The sequence below is a fragment of the Lepeophtheirus salmonis genome, chromosome 3, assembly GCF_016086655.4.
Source record: "Lepeophtheirus salmonis chromosome 3, UVic_Lsal_1.4, whole genome shotgun sequence".
Classification (NCBI taxonomy): domain Eukaryota; kingdom Metazoa; phylum Arthropoda; class Copepoda; order Siphonostomatoida; family Caligidae; genus Lepeophtheirus; species Lepeophtheirus salmonis.
This window is the reverse complement of record NC_052133.2, coordinates 1862833-1874937: the sequence shown is the minus strand read 5'-3', so window position 1 is coordinate 1874937 and position 12105 is coordinate 1862833. Positions and strand designations below refer to the sequence as shown.

The following is a 12105-nucleotide window of genomic DNA, read 5'->3' as shown; positions in this document are numbered from 1 at the left end:
CGACAGTAAAAATTCATTAATTCCCTACAGCCCCATCAGCCCACACCGTACAGATGCCCCTGTAGTGGTATTAGTGCTTATTTCGATTAACAGAAGGAATTAAAAGTCCTCCTTTATGGCATGGAAATAATATCCACTCCCATTACCCTCAAAGTATACTAAATTGCCACAAATGAGGTAATTTACCCCTGTTTCCCGACAACTGATCCATGGGATGACGCTCAAAGACAATTTCCCGGGAAATAAGAGACCCTACTAGGTCACCTAGGTCTTATAGTCTTTAATTATAACTCATAATTATTAAAAATGAATGAAGATATTCAATTTGTCTCCTTATAGTGTATGTAATGCCATTAAGAGCCAGTAAAATCTCTATTTGTAAATTGCAAAACATGATGGAAGATACATTTTCTTCTTTAGTTGAACTGACTACATTAGTACATTGTATACATATAGATAGATAGTCTTACTATATACGTACAGTAGAACCTCATTTGTTCAACTAGAAATTTCATACCTAAGCACTATATAAATCTTTAAAAAATAAAACATTATACATACATGATTAGGTTTTGTGATGTTTTTTTGTTATTCTGTTTCTACTGTCCTTTTTACTTAAACAAACTACATATGCCTATCATTTAGTCATTTCATCATCATGAGCGAGAAACATACCAGCGCCTTTTAGATCTCCTAAATGGTGGAATTCATGATATGAAGATTACGGACATTGTTAAGTGTTTTAGGAGCCTGGTTTTTAAGTTGTCCAAGCTGTGAAAAAAATAATAGAAAAAGCTTCTACATTATGCCAAGAAGTGGAGGGCATAATTTAAGGAGGGATACGATGTTTTTGTTAAGTTTGGAGAAGAATATGAAGGAGGATCCCACTAAGTCGATGAATCACCTCGCCAATGAATTGTTTTTGGCTCTTAGGACTATCAGGAGGTCTATAAAGCACAACTTGGGATTTCTTTCTTTCACATGGACCTCATGCCACTTTCTGACAGAGGGCATAAAAGTCAGGAGGCTCGAGATATGCAATAAAATCCTTTAATGGATCAAGGCAAATGGGTCAATTATGAAAAATTACGAGAATATTTTCACAGTTGATCAATTCTACAATAAAACAAAACGACCGCTAGTTTGTAGAAACAAAAGAAAAGGTACAAAGGGTTTATTAGACCAAATATCTGGCCCAAACAACGATCCTTGACGTTGTGGCATATGATAGAAAGAAGATGCTCTATTCTTTTTCAAGGCTGGACAGAAAATCGGCCAGGAGGCCAACTATAAAGTGCTAAGGTACACCATCTTGCTTAGGCTGAAGACCAACTACCCGAAGGGTAACTACGTGTGGACTCAGGACGGTGCCCCCTCGCACAAGCCCCAAGTGCCTAAAGTTTCTGGATAACTTATTCGAAATGACGTAAATAGTGTAACTGCAAAGCTATAAACCAGTTATGGGACCATTAAAAAAATATAACTGGAAATTCTAATACAAACTTTTCCAAGACAAATTTTGTAAATGCGAGCTTTCCTAGATCCTATCAGACAACATGTATTACAAAATTTATTTCCTTAAAATAACAATTGCTGTACAGACTGCATGGGTTTAGTTTAGTTTTTAACATAAATTATTTTATTACGTAATTTAAAAAAATTATATGACTCAAGTCGACAGTGTCGTTTTTTGTATCTTCACAGATATATTTCACATATATATTTTTTTTTATAACTTAGAAAAGTAGTAAATAGTTAAATACCAGTTATAAATGATAATACATAAGAACCGGAATGTGAGATTAAACATTATTTTTTCGATGGTGAATCTGGTTTTAGAAAAAAACCGATTCTCCGATTTTGATTAATCCTCCCATCAATACAGTATAAACCAAGTAGCGAAATTTTAACCAGGCAAATAATATTTTACGCGGTCATTACCTTGAGAAATATTGTGGCAACTTTTTTTTTGTCCGCTAGGAGTGTTGAATATGACTACATCATAACTAGATTTAATATGTTTGTAAGGAAAAAAAGAGTGGGAGGAGAAAGTGGGAGCTAGAAATATGATATTACTGAATTAAGATATGTGTTAATATCAGCTGCCTTTCATAGGAGAATATTTGTAAGAAAATTAATTATTGCTATTAAGGGGAGAGCCTTCTACATTTGAAGAATCATTGCTATAACAGGGAGCTGATATTGACATGGGTTATTAATTAAGTAATACTATAGAAAACGACATCTTACGTAGGAAAAGATAACTCCACAATCATCTATCTTCTCAAGCTACCAGGCGCGTTTCCTTATTTTGTTTTAAAGCTTTAGTTATATCTTTAGTCGAGCGTTGAACACTAAATAATAGGACTTAACTCATCGAGGGTATAAATTGGAATATATTTAATTAATAAAATCAATTTATTATTACAGTTTGCTTTTACAAAATAAATAAATCATTTCACAAATTTAAATAAAATATTATAGTAATTATTGTTATAACTATATCACCACATAACGCTTATACTCAGGATCCAGGCCAATTTTTTGTGTCATACTTACCCATGGATTTCACCATTCATTACTTGATAAAGTATTTTTACGAGTGCCGATAATAAAATATTTGGGGCTTGGTCAAATAAAAATGTGCAGGGGTATTTTAGATAGTTAAGACAGTAATTCACTTTTTTTATATTAATGGATCATATTTTTCTTTGTTTTATAGAAAATACAATTTTCAGTCTTTATTTTATTTATAATAAAAAAATTAACTCTTATTTTCTTAACGAATAATTTTTGGAATATTATCATTTTTTTTAATTTTAACATACTGGAGATGTGCTATTCATACTTTGATAATTTATGCAGGGGTTACTTGTATATAATGTCCCATTTCTTTAATACTAGAGCTGTCCTGCCCCCCCCCCTCCGTTTACATTGCCAAAGGATTTACATTTTCAATAGTTTTTTTCTTAGATATTGCTAATATACTGACATAATGTAATTGCAGCAGATAGTTCGTAAAATAAAGGTTTCTTTCATTTATTTACTAATCAAGATAGAAATAGGGGAAAGCCATATTTGAAGATGTCCATTTAAAGGTTCACGTAGGTACTAAGTATATATATCTCAGTATATGTATGGTACATATAAAGAATGAATGTATAAATATGTAAGTAAAATATACACACATATACGACTTGATCCCATATTTGCAATTCCATAAGACTACTAGACAAATTACCCTTTTACAAGGATTATAAGTAAAAAGGTCAGGTCTACGCTATATAATTTTTTGAGCGTCAAACTGGAAATGTTATAACAAATTTTATTGAAGCTATCCAAAATTATAATATTAAAAATTCAAAATTATGATTGTCCAGCATGTCCGGTCACACATCTCTCAAGATGAGGTTGGAAGCTTTTCCATGCTCTGAAAATTTCAATGGAAGCTTTTACATTAATAAGGTTATCGTAGCAGGTCCTACGGGACTTCCTCTCATTGTCACCCATAAATAATAATCCAGTGGATTCTTCATGTCAGAGAAGATTTTGATATCAGACAATTGATTGAAAACAACATATTTGACCTCACCCAGCGCTTGACTTTCATTTTTTTAAGTTAGGTACAGAAGAGGACAGCAAACATAGAACCTCAGTCTAATCTTCATAATGTGATGACGTATCGTCATCACCGTAACTCCTAACTTTTCGTCATTGATGATGTTATATCGTGTTACACCCATTCTGTATTTCGTCGATTTATTTGATTCTCCTAACACCTTATATGTTATGATACTACAATGTGGATATTTCCAAATCTACATGGATTCTTCGAATTGACCGTCCAGAAATAACCACAATCTTTGCAATTTCATACGAACGAATTTGCCCTAAGCTAAATCTACTCGATGCCTTTGGCGTTCTCTATCCCACATTTATAAATTAAAAGATCTTAAATCAATACTAGCTTATGCATTGTGTAGTTATGCATCCAATGACATCATTTTATTATTGTATTTACTCTGAATATAGATACAATGTTTGCAAAATAAACCCAAACTTTTTTGCATATAAACCTGCATATTACAGCAGCTCGATTTTCAACTTTTTCGAATTTTGATTAAGGCTAGTGCGGAAAAGTTGTCATATGGTTAAAAAAAATGACCTATTCCAAATTGTATTGTTTTCAATCGTCATCCTTAGGTAGTAAAGTTCGATCAAATTATAAAAAAAGGGAAAAACTTTTTACTTAGTCAATATAAATACTAATAGGAAATTTTTAGTTCCTATTGCTTAAAAAAATTAGTATACATTTTTTTAACCAATGGAAAGTGTTAAAAATTTTCTTTTCTCAAATTGTTCTATGAATCAAAAAGAAGAATTTAGAAAAAAAAATCAAATATTTTTATAGATTACAATAATTTATATCATAATTAATTAATGTCAAATAATGATTAACGCTGTACTTTAATCCGTATTGAGTAAATAAACAACTTTTGCCTCCTTTCAAACATTCAACAAGATGTGCTACCTAAAGATGACATCGTAGAAAAGTGACATTTTACATAGGTGTTTTTTTCTTACCACTTGACAACTTTTCCAAAGTAGTCTTAATCATATTTGACAACAAAAATACTGGAGCATATGATAATTTTCCAATTTACTAAGCTTCGTTTTCGAAAGTTTGATATCAAGTTAACAAAAAATAGTGAGGAGCAAAAAGAAAGACAAATAACCCATGATATTTTGGGCGCACATTTGGGTGAAAAAGACATTGCCAAAACTCTATGAATATGTTCTATTCAATAATTACAACATACAAAAATGATGGAACTTAGAGGGTCCAAGTAATGGCACTCATTACCCAGGAGGGGATCAACTATCCTGAAGATGCTGTCATTGAAAATTATAACAGGCTTTGGGCCAGAATCCAGGTTGTGATCTAGGCTAGTGGAAAGGATTTAAATATATACATTTTATTTTGATAAGAAATTTAAATAAAAAGTTAAGTTATGAAATGGGAAAATTTTGAATACATCTGGGGTATAGAAAATGAAAATAGGGGATTAAATGACAAATATATACAGGGTGTGCAAGCTATCTATGCCACCACCTTGGAGCTCTCTTTTTGTCAAACGCTTGAAGTTAGAGCGCTAATTTTATTTTATTTTGTTAGAAACCTTGTTTAAACCTGCACCAGTTGGAAAAAAAAATGGAGTCCATCGACGAATTCTTTGTCCAAAATATTTGGAAAACACGTGGGAGTGACAATATAACAATTGCTCGAGGACATGGTGAAGCCCTGGATCGACATTCTTACCAATGGGAGGCCTTACATGTGACAGTAGGACTTGGCTCCCTGCCACACCTCGAAAAAAAGTATCAAATGGCTCCAAAGCAATTTTGACACCTGTACTTCCCTGGACTTTCGGCCTCCAAACTACTCTCGGATCTAAATCTGATGTTTTTTTTTTTTTTTTGTATAGGCATGATCGAACGACAAACCAACCAAACAACCTGTAACGCCAAAGGTGGATTTATCAGTCGGATAAGGTAGAAATTTTAGGATTTGCCAAGGGAGCCAGTGGCAAAGGGTTTCTCATGCTTTCGGCCTCGTATAAATATTTTAATTGATTATCTTCATTTAAGTATTTACATTAAGTTAATAAAAGGTTTGATTAATGATATACTGTGGGGAGGAACTGAGAAATCTTTGTCCATTTGAAGAAGGTTTTTTTACCCTGGATATTTCATTCAATTGTAGTCATATAATTGGTCAAAACCAGTAAGCGTCAGCTAAAGGTAGAGGTCCGAAGAATACTTTTACTGCAATTCCATGATGAGTTTGAAGTCTGTGCTCACAAGTCCAAGTCATTAAATATGTTCACCGAGACCAGTTTGAGTCCTCAAATTTATTTTGACTTCATTTAAAGTCCATAATTATAATGTAGAGTCCATAGTGTTCAGGATTTTCTTGAGTAAGTTATAAACTACTTTTGAGTTACGAGGCTTAGCTATAGAGGCCAATTCAAGTTATGAGTCCTTGTTTTTTAGTCGAGTCGCAATTCTTTAAAGTATCAACTAAAGTACAAGTCAAGTCACAAGCTGAGAGTGAGTCCAAGTCCCCACTCCAGCTAAATGTGCAATGCTACCTAAGCATAAAGAGGCCCAAACTATCAAAAAACTTATTCAGTTATGCCACTGATATAAACTAATGATAAAAATAGGTATATGGAGTCATACGACAAAGATCACATAATTTACGTACTTTGTTCTTTTAAAAAATATGTCTGATCAACAACCGCATAAAAATTATTAAAGTATAATGATACGAAAATAAGATTTATAGGGGAATGCAGTTGCTTTATGTACTCTTGTTGGAAGTTATTCGTTTTAGAAGAATGCACTATGAATAATTTGACTCTGTAATCTGTTTGATGAATGAAGTATGTACGTTAGGGTGATTTTGATTTTCCTTACCATTTCCATAGTCTTGAGGTTTGATAGACTGAGACTAAATCTAATATTTCATAAAAACTGTCAAATATCTAGTGTTGGCACATTCGTATTTTTGATCAGTATTACTTTTGAAAAAAATCATTTATCTTTGTTTTCTCTGTATCATAATTTTTACAATAATAAAGGATTATTAGCATCGATGAAGTAATAATCAGTTACTACAAAATGAAAATGTATATATCATAAGGGATCAAAATTACAAAGTTATAAAGAAGTTACGTTATGTTATTTAGCAAACGTTATATGCATTAAAAGTTGGTAAACTTCCTTTCAATAAACGAAAAAGTGAAATATCAAGCAGCCCAATGTGTTACGACTCCAATTAAATGTTTCTATAATAAGGCAAGATTAACGACGATGACTAAAAAAAATGCCATTCTATAACAATTACTTCAAAAATTATCTTGAAATTCCTACTGATAGACCATCAGCTGAAAAAAGTCTGAAAAAACAATTTGAAGCAGATAAACAATATTTCCCAAGAGGAGGTATTGTTTTTTTTTTTTTAGAAGATATGAATACAAAAAGAACATTTAGTTTTAAACCAAAAGACAAAATTTCTCAAGCTATTTTATTTAAAGAAAATATGGGAAAAGTATCCAAAAATTTGTGACAAATAAAGAAGTCATCCGATACAGAAGTATTTAAGTTTAAGAGTTATTTATATAATTTCAAATATGTATTAATATAGAATCTCCGTAGGAGAGTTATCTTCCTTGCATACTCAGTGAAACTATGTGACAAGGCCAAAACATTGTCGAATCGTTAAATATGGAGTTACAGGTTTTTGTCTACATGAGGTCCTTAGAAATCCGAACGTTGTTGAATCTACTATAAGGAATAATATTGCATTCACACCCTAGGCATAAATAGCGTCACCATTGATCGAAGCAATCAAATCTGACGTAAAGAAGATTAATTTAAGTTTCGCTCAAGTGTATAAATATTGTAATGAAACAGTTACTAAAATTACAAAACAAACTAAACATAACCTGGAAATCTTTATCCATTATCGGTGAGCACTGGGATAGAACACTCACGGAAACGCTTAAATATCCTAATTGATTAGAAGAAAGATTACTCATATTATTTGGAAACTGGATGAGTAAAATTCATTCGTGTTCCTGTACTACTAAAAAAAAAACATTTACTCGGACAGAGAGTTGCAAGTACTATTTTTAATTTATTGAGTGAAATGGTTTTTGAAGCAACAGCATCGAACACTGTTAAAATATCTGCACCTTACATATCTATCAAAAAATTCTTGAAGAGAGTGTTATTCTGGCTTACTTGTAGATATCTTATTGGATAAATGTTGCTTACAGATGCTTATGATGAATTAAAAATTGAAGTTTTAAAAAGTCCTACAGTTTCTTTATTTGGAAGGTTTAAAAAAAAGTTTTCAAATATTTAAAAAAAACAAAAACAGATTTTCTTTCAAAAATGATACTTTTACGGCTCTAGTGTTAAGCCGTACCAAAAAAGAACCAGCAAAATTGATTGTAGGATCTTTACCAACTTCATTGTTTTCCTTACTTAGCTACTAATAATTTAAATAAAAATAGGTAAACATCACAAGTATCAATGAGAAGCCTTCAGCCATATTTCAAATCAGAAATTCATGTTTACTCATACTTATTTATTTCCATCTTTAAAATTGAGAAAATTAGTTGTCATTTACTTGCAATATAAATGTAAAAGAGTGTAAATAAGTGTAGCTTATATTTTTGTTATTTGAATACTATCTAATAAGACACTTGGTTTGAGTTGTGCAACATCTATACCTATTGTACATTTAACATCATGGAATTCAATACTGTGAGTTCATCCTTCCATCAACCTCCTACTTAATTGCTCACATTCTTTCTAGCTCAACATATTCAATTACTCTACCACTTCCTTACAATCAAGGGTCAAATGCATAAAATTCGAGAGTAAGGAAGAAATACTCGTACATAGATAGTTGTCTCATTGTCTCCGGATAGTTCTTTTCAGTGGTTGATTTTCACATTGAGTTTGTATATGGTTAGTGTCAATGATTGAATATATATATATAACTTTTTTAGATTAGCTATAAAAAGTTATTATTCGTTCAAATTTAGTCTCTTCTGAAAAATATTAAGACTGCAAAAAGTTTTTTGTCTAGATGAAAAAAAAATATTTGTCAATTTTGGCAATTATAAGAAAAAAACAAAAAACTTTTTAGTCAAAATTTTCTCAAAATAGCGGAAACCCCCAGCTATGTAAATATATTATCTTCTCATATGTACACTGTACTTGAACCGTTAATGGATTTGGAGCTAAAAAAATTTGATACACCCAAAAAAAAATATGGAAAACATATTTTTCAATTTTGAGGGAATTACTATTTTTGTAAAACTTGAGGGACTCATCGAATTTACAAACAATGTATGATGCCCCATCCGTTTTCCTCAGAAAATAGAAATAATTGACAATAAAAACTATCTTGTGAGTTTTTTCAATAATGTGCAACAACTTAATCATTAAAATTGATTATTTGTACTTATTTCTACATATACGGAGAATTGCTAAAGTTTTGTGGTGAAAACTTCAACGATTAAAGTTCTACAACTGATACATGTTTCTTTTTGATATATTTCTATATCATACACATTGCTCAAGAAACTAAACGAGTGGAAATGGCTACTCTTCTTTGGGCCGGAATGTTGATACTTGAATATCCTCAAAAACAAACAAAAAATTCTATAGAATATATCTAAGCAGTTAGGATTAGTATTCGAGCAGGATGTTATATAAGGTCACACGACTAAAATTACAGAGAAGTGGCTTACTAACAACACCCTTTACTAGGAAAAAAAAATCCAAGCCACATCGGTCTCCGGATCTTAACTTTCTAGATGATATTAATACTTCAATATGTATTCCAGTTTTCATATTATGAGTGGTATACAGAGTGGTACGTCAAAATTTGAACACTTTGAATTTTGAACTTCAACAAGATATCAATTAGCAATAGAATTTCAAAAAATTAGTGCCTTAGAATTAATTATGGTTTTCAGGTGGCGGCAGAAGGCTTGGATCCACTGCAGATGTAGTCCTCTATCGTGGCGTTCCAGTGCTGACTGACAGAGACTTTGGATTAAGGGTGTTGGCATCAGAGCTGTAGGGGTCAAAGTGTCCAAAAAGAGTGCAAAAGAACTCAATACTCATTCCAGAATCATTCAAAAAGTCTTGCAACAGAGGAGTTGGGTTTCTTTATTGCCTTATGTCAAAAATGGTCTCTCCAGCCACACAAGGCTCTTTTCACCAACTTTTTGGATAGCTCACTAGACAGTCTGGTATGAAACCCCGAGATCTCTTGCATGGGTCCTAATGAATTTCAGGGGATTGTCCAGGGTTAAATTATTTAACTTCTCCGGATCAATTTTGGCATTTTTAAAAGAGCCCCTCTTCCTCTGCAACGTTTCGGACTTGCTGACAGGGTAGACGGGGATCTTGGAGACGCCCAATTGCTTAGAGTGCATGAATGTAAATTCAATGGACCACCCGGTACTTGAAGTTTATATATATTTAGATTTAATTAAATGAGAGATTTCCTGGTAATTCTCGTAAGTGTAAAACCTCGACAAAACGGGATCTCAGGAGATAAATCCTAAATTTTACGGATTAACAAGATATATATTTGGTAAGTAGCTCCAATTGAATATGTCATCATCTATCGTTCTAAACACTATATAATGATGCTATTATGGAAAGAACAACAGCTGAAAGTAACATAGTTTAAATGGTTTATGTTATGAGGATATTTAGTGGCTAATAATTACCCGAGTGGGATATTCATAGTTCAGCAAAATAAAAATAGTAAATCGACATTGAAAGCGCTGATATGGGAGAAGAGTCTTTTCCTTTAAAAAATAAAAGACTCCCTCATATTTCTTTAGTTTAAGTTCTATTAAATTCCTTTAAAAAGGGCTTTAACTGGGGTTGGTAACATATTTGCGAGTCAAAAGAGTGACTTGTTTGTAGGGTTATAATGGTCTAAAATTGCAACATCTTTAGTCAATTGTATCCTAATCACAAGAGCCAATTGAGAGAGGAAAAGACTCTGTCCTTCACAAATACATATTTTTTTTTTAAAGGTTAGGTTTTAAAAGTTTATGATTTGGGACATTCAAATAATAATAACTAATGTGCATAGTACAACTATTGATTTTATCGGTTTTTTTATTTGAAAATAGTGATTGCCTTGAAACAAAAACGAATTAAACCCCATACTGAAGAAACTTAAATAGTAGTGTTGTTTCAGTCCTTTGTATGAAACTTAAAATTGATCCCGTCCAGCGGCCCTTAATCCATAGGGGGTCATTTTAGACTTAATGTATATATATATAATAAAAGTGTAAGGTTGCTTGACTATGGTGTCAGTATCATACAATTTGATCCCCAACTTGCAAATACATTCTGGCGCTGCTAATCCCGTCTTGTCTTGGTTATAGCTACTTATAAAAAGTCACAAATTTTAAAGCGCCCTCTAAAAGTCATATTTTCACTAATATTGTAGAAAAGTATCTCAGTTTACCACTTGGATTAGTATAGAATAATATATTACTAAAATTATTATTCAAATACATAATACTTTGTCATTATTTAGGAATAATTAAAGTCTATTAAAATGATAGAATATTGATTTATGATGAAGACACTGGAAGATATCTTTGATGACATAATTTATCAACGATTATTCTATGAAACTGTCTTTGCGTCTGATTTGGACACGTCGTTAAAACTTAGGACGGGACCAGACGTCAAAATTTTGGAATTGATACATCCCTAATACAGGGTGTCCACGATAAATTGGAACTACTTTAAACTTCATCTAGATCCATAATGTGGATATTTGGGGTTAAATCATACTAATATAAAAGGTTGCATGAACAATACACTATAACTTCCACCACAATTGTTTTGACAACAAACAATAGTCATCATGGAACAAGCAAGGAGAGACGCCACCCTCGAATTGGCTCGCGCGGGACACAAGCCCTTTACTATCTACAAGCTTCTTAACTACCCCAAGACCACGGTGTACCGGGTCTTCAATGCCTGGAACGTTGAGGGGAAGGTCTGCTGCAAGGCCCACAACATGAGAAGTGACCGAATCTGCCCTCCCCGCTTCCTTAAAGGCCTCCGGAAGTCCAGCAAGGCTTCGCCGGGGGATTCCTTGTCCAGGTTGGCCAAGAACCGTGGAGTGAGCAAGCAGCTGGTCTCCAAGGCTGTGAATGAGGATCTCGGTTAAAGGTCATACTGAATGGCTAAACAACACATCCTTACGGCATCCATGAAGGCCACCAGACTCACCAACGGTAATCGTATCCTCAATGACCTGAAAAGCCATTGAGGAAGAATCATCTTCCTCTCCGACGAGAAGAACTGGACTGTCGACAGAAGCTACAACGTCCAGAATGACAGGTGGCTTGCCAAGGAAAGTAAGAGTTCCCTGCGGTCTTTACCACAATGTTCCCGGCCTCCATGATGACCCTGGGTGTCATCTGCAGCACCGGTGAGGTGATGCCTCCTTTCTTCTTCAATCTCAAGGAAAGGGTT

The 12105-nt window shown here is 33.0% G+C and overlaps 1 long non-coding RNA gene across 2 annotated transcripts; it reads right to left on the bottom strand.

The window, feature by feature from the left end:
* Positions 1-1681: 1681 nt before the first annotated feature.
* LOC139904834 (uncharacterized) lies at positions 1682-2781 on the bottom strand. 2 transcript variants are annotated; one of them, XR_011779079.1, is made up of 2 exons: positions 2231-2781; positions 1682-2058 (listed from the first exon to the last, which is right to left on the bottom strand). It is a non-coding gene; the product is annotated as an uncharacterized lncRNA (long non-coding RNA). The 2 variants fall into 2 exon arrangements; XR_011779078.1 differs by having other exon boundaries at positions 2251-2781.
* Positions 2782-12105: the final 9324 nt, after the last annotated feature.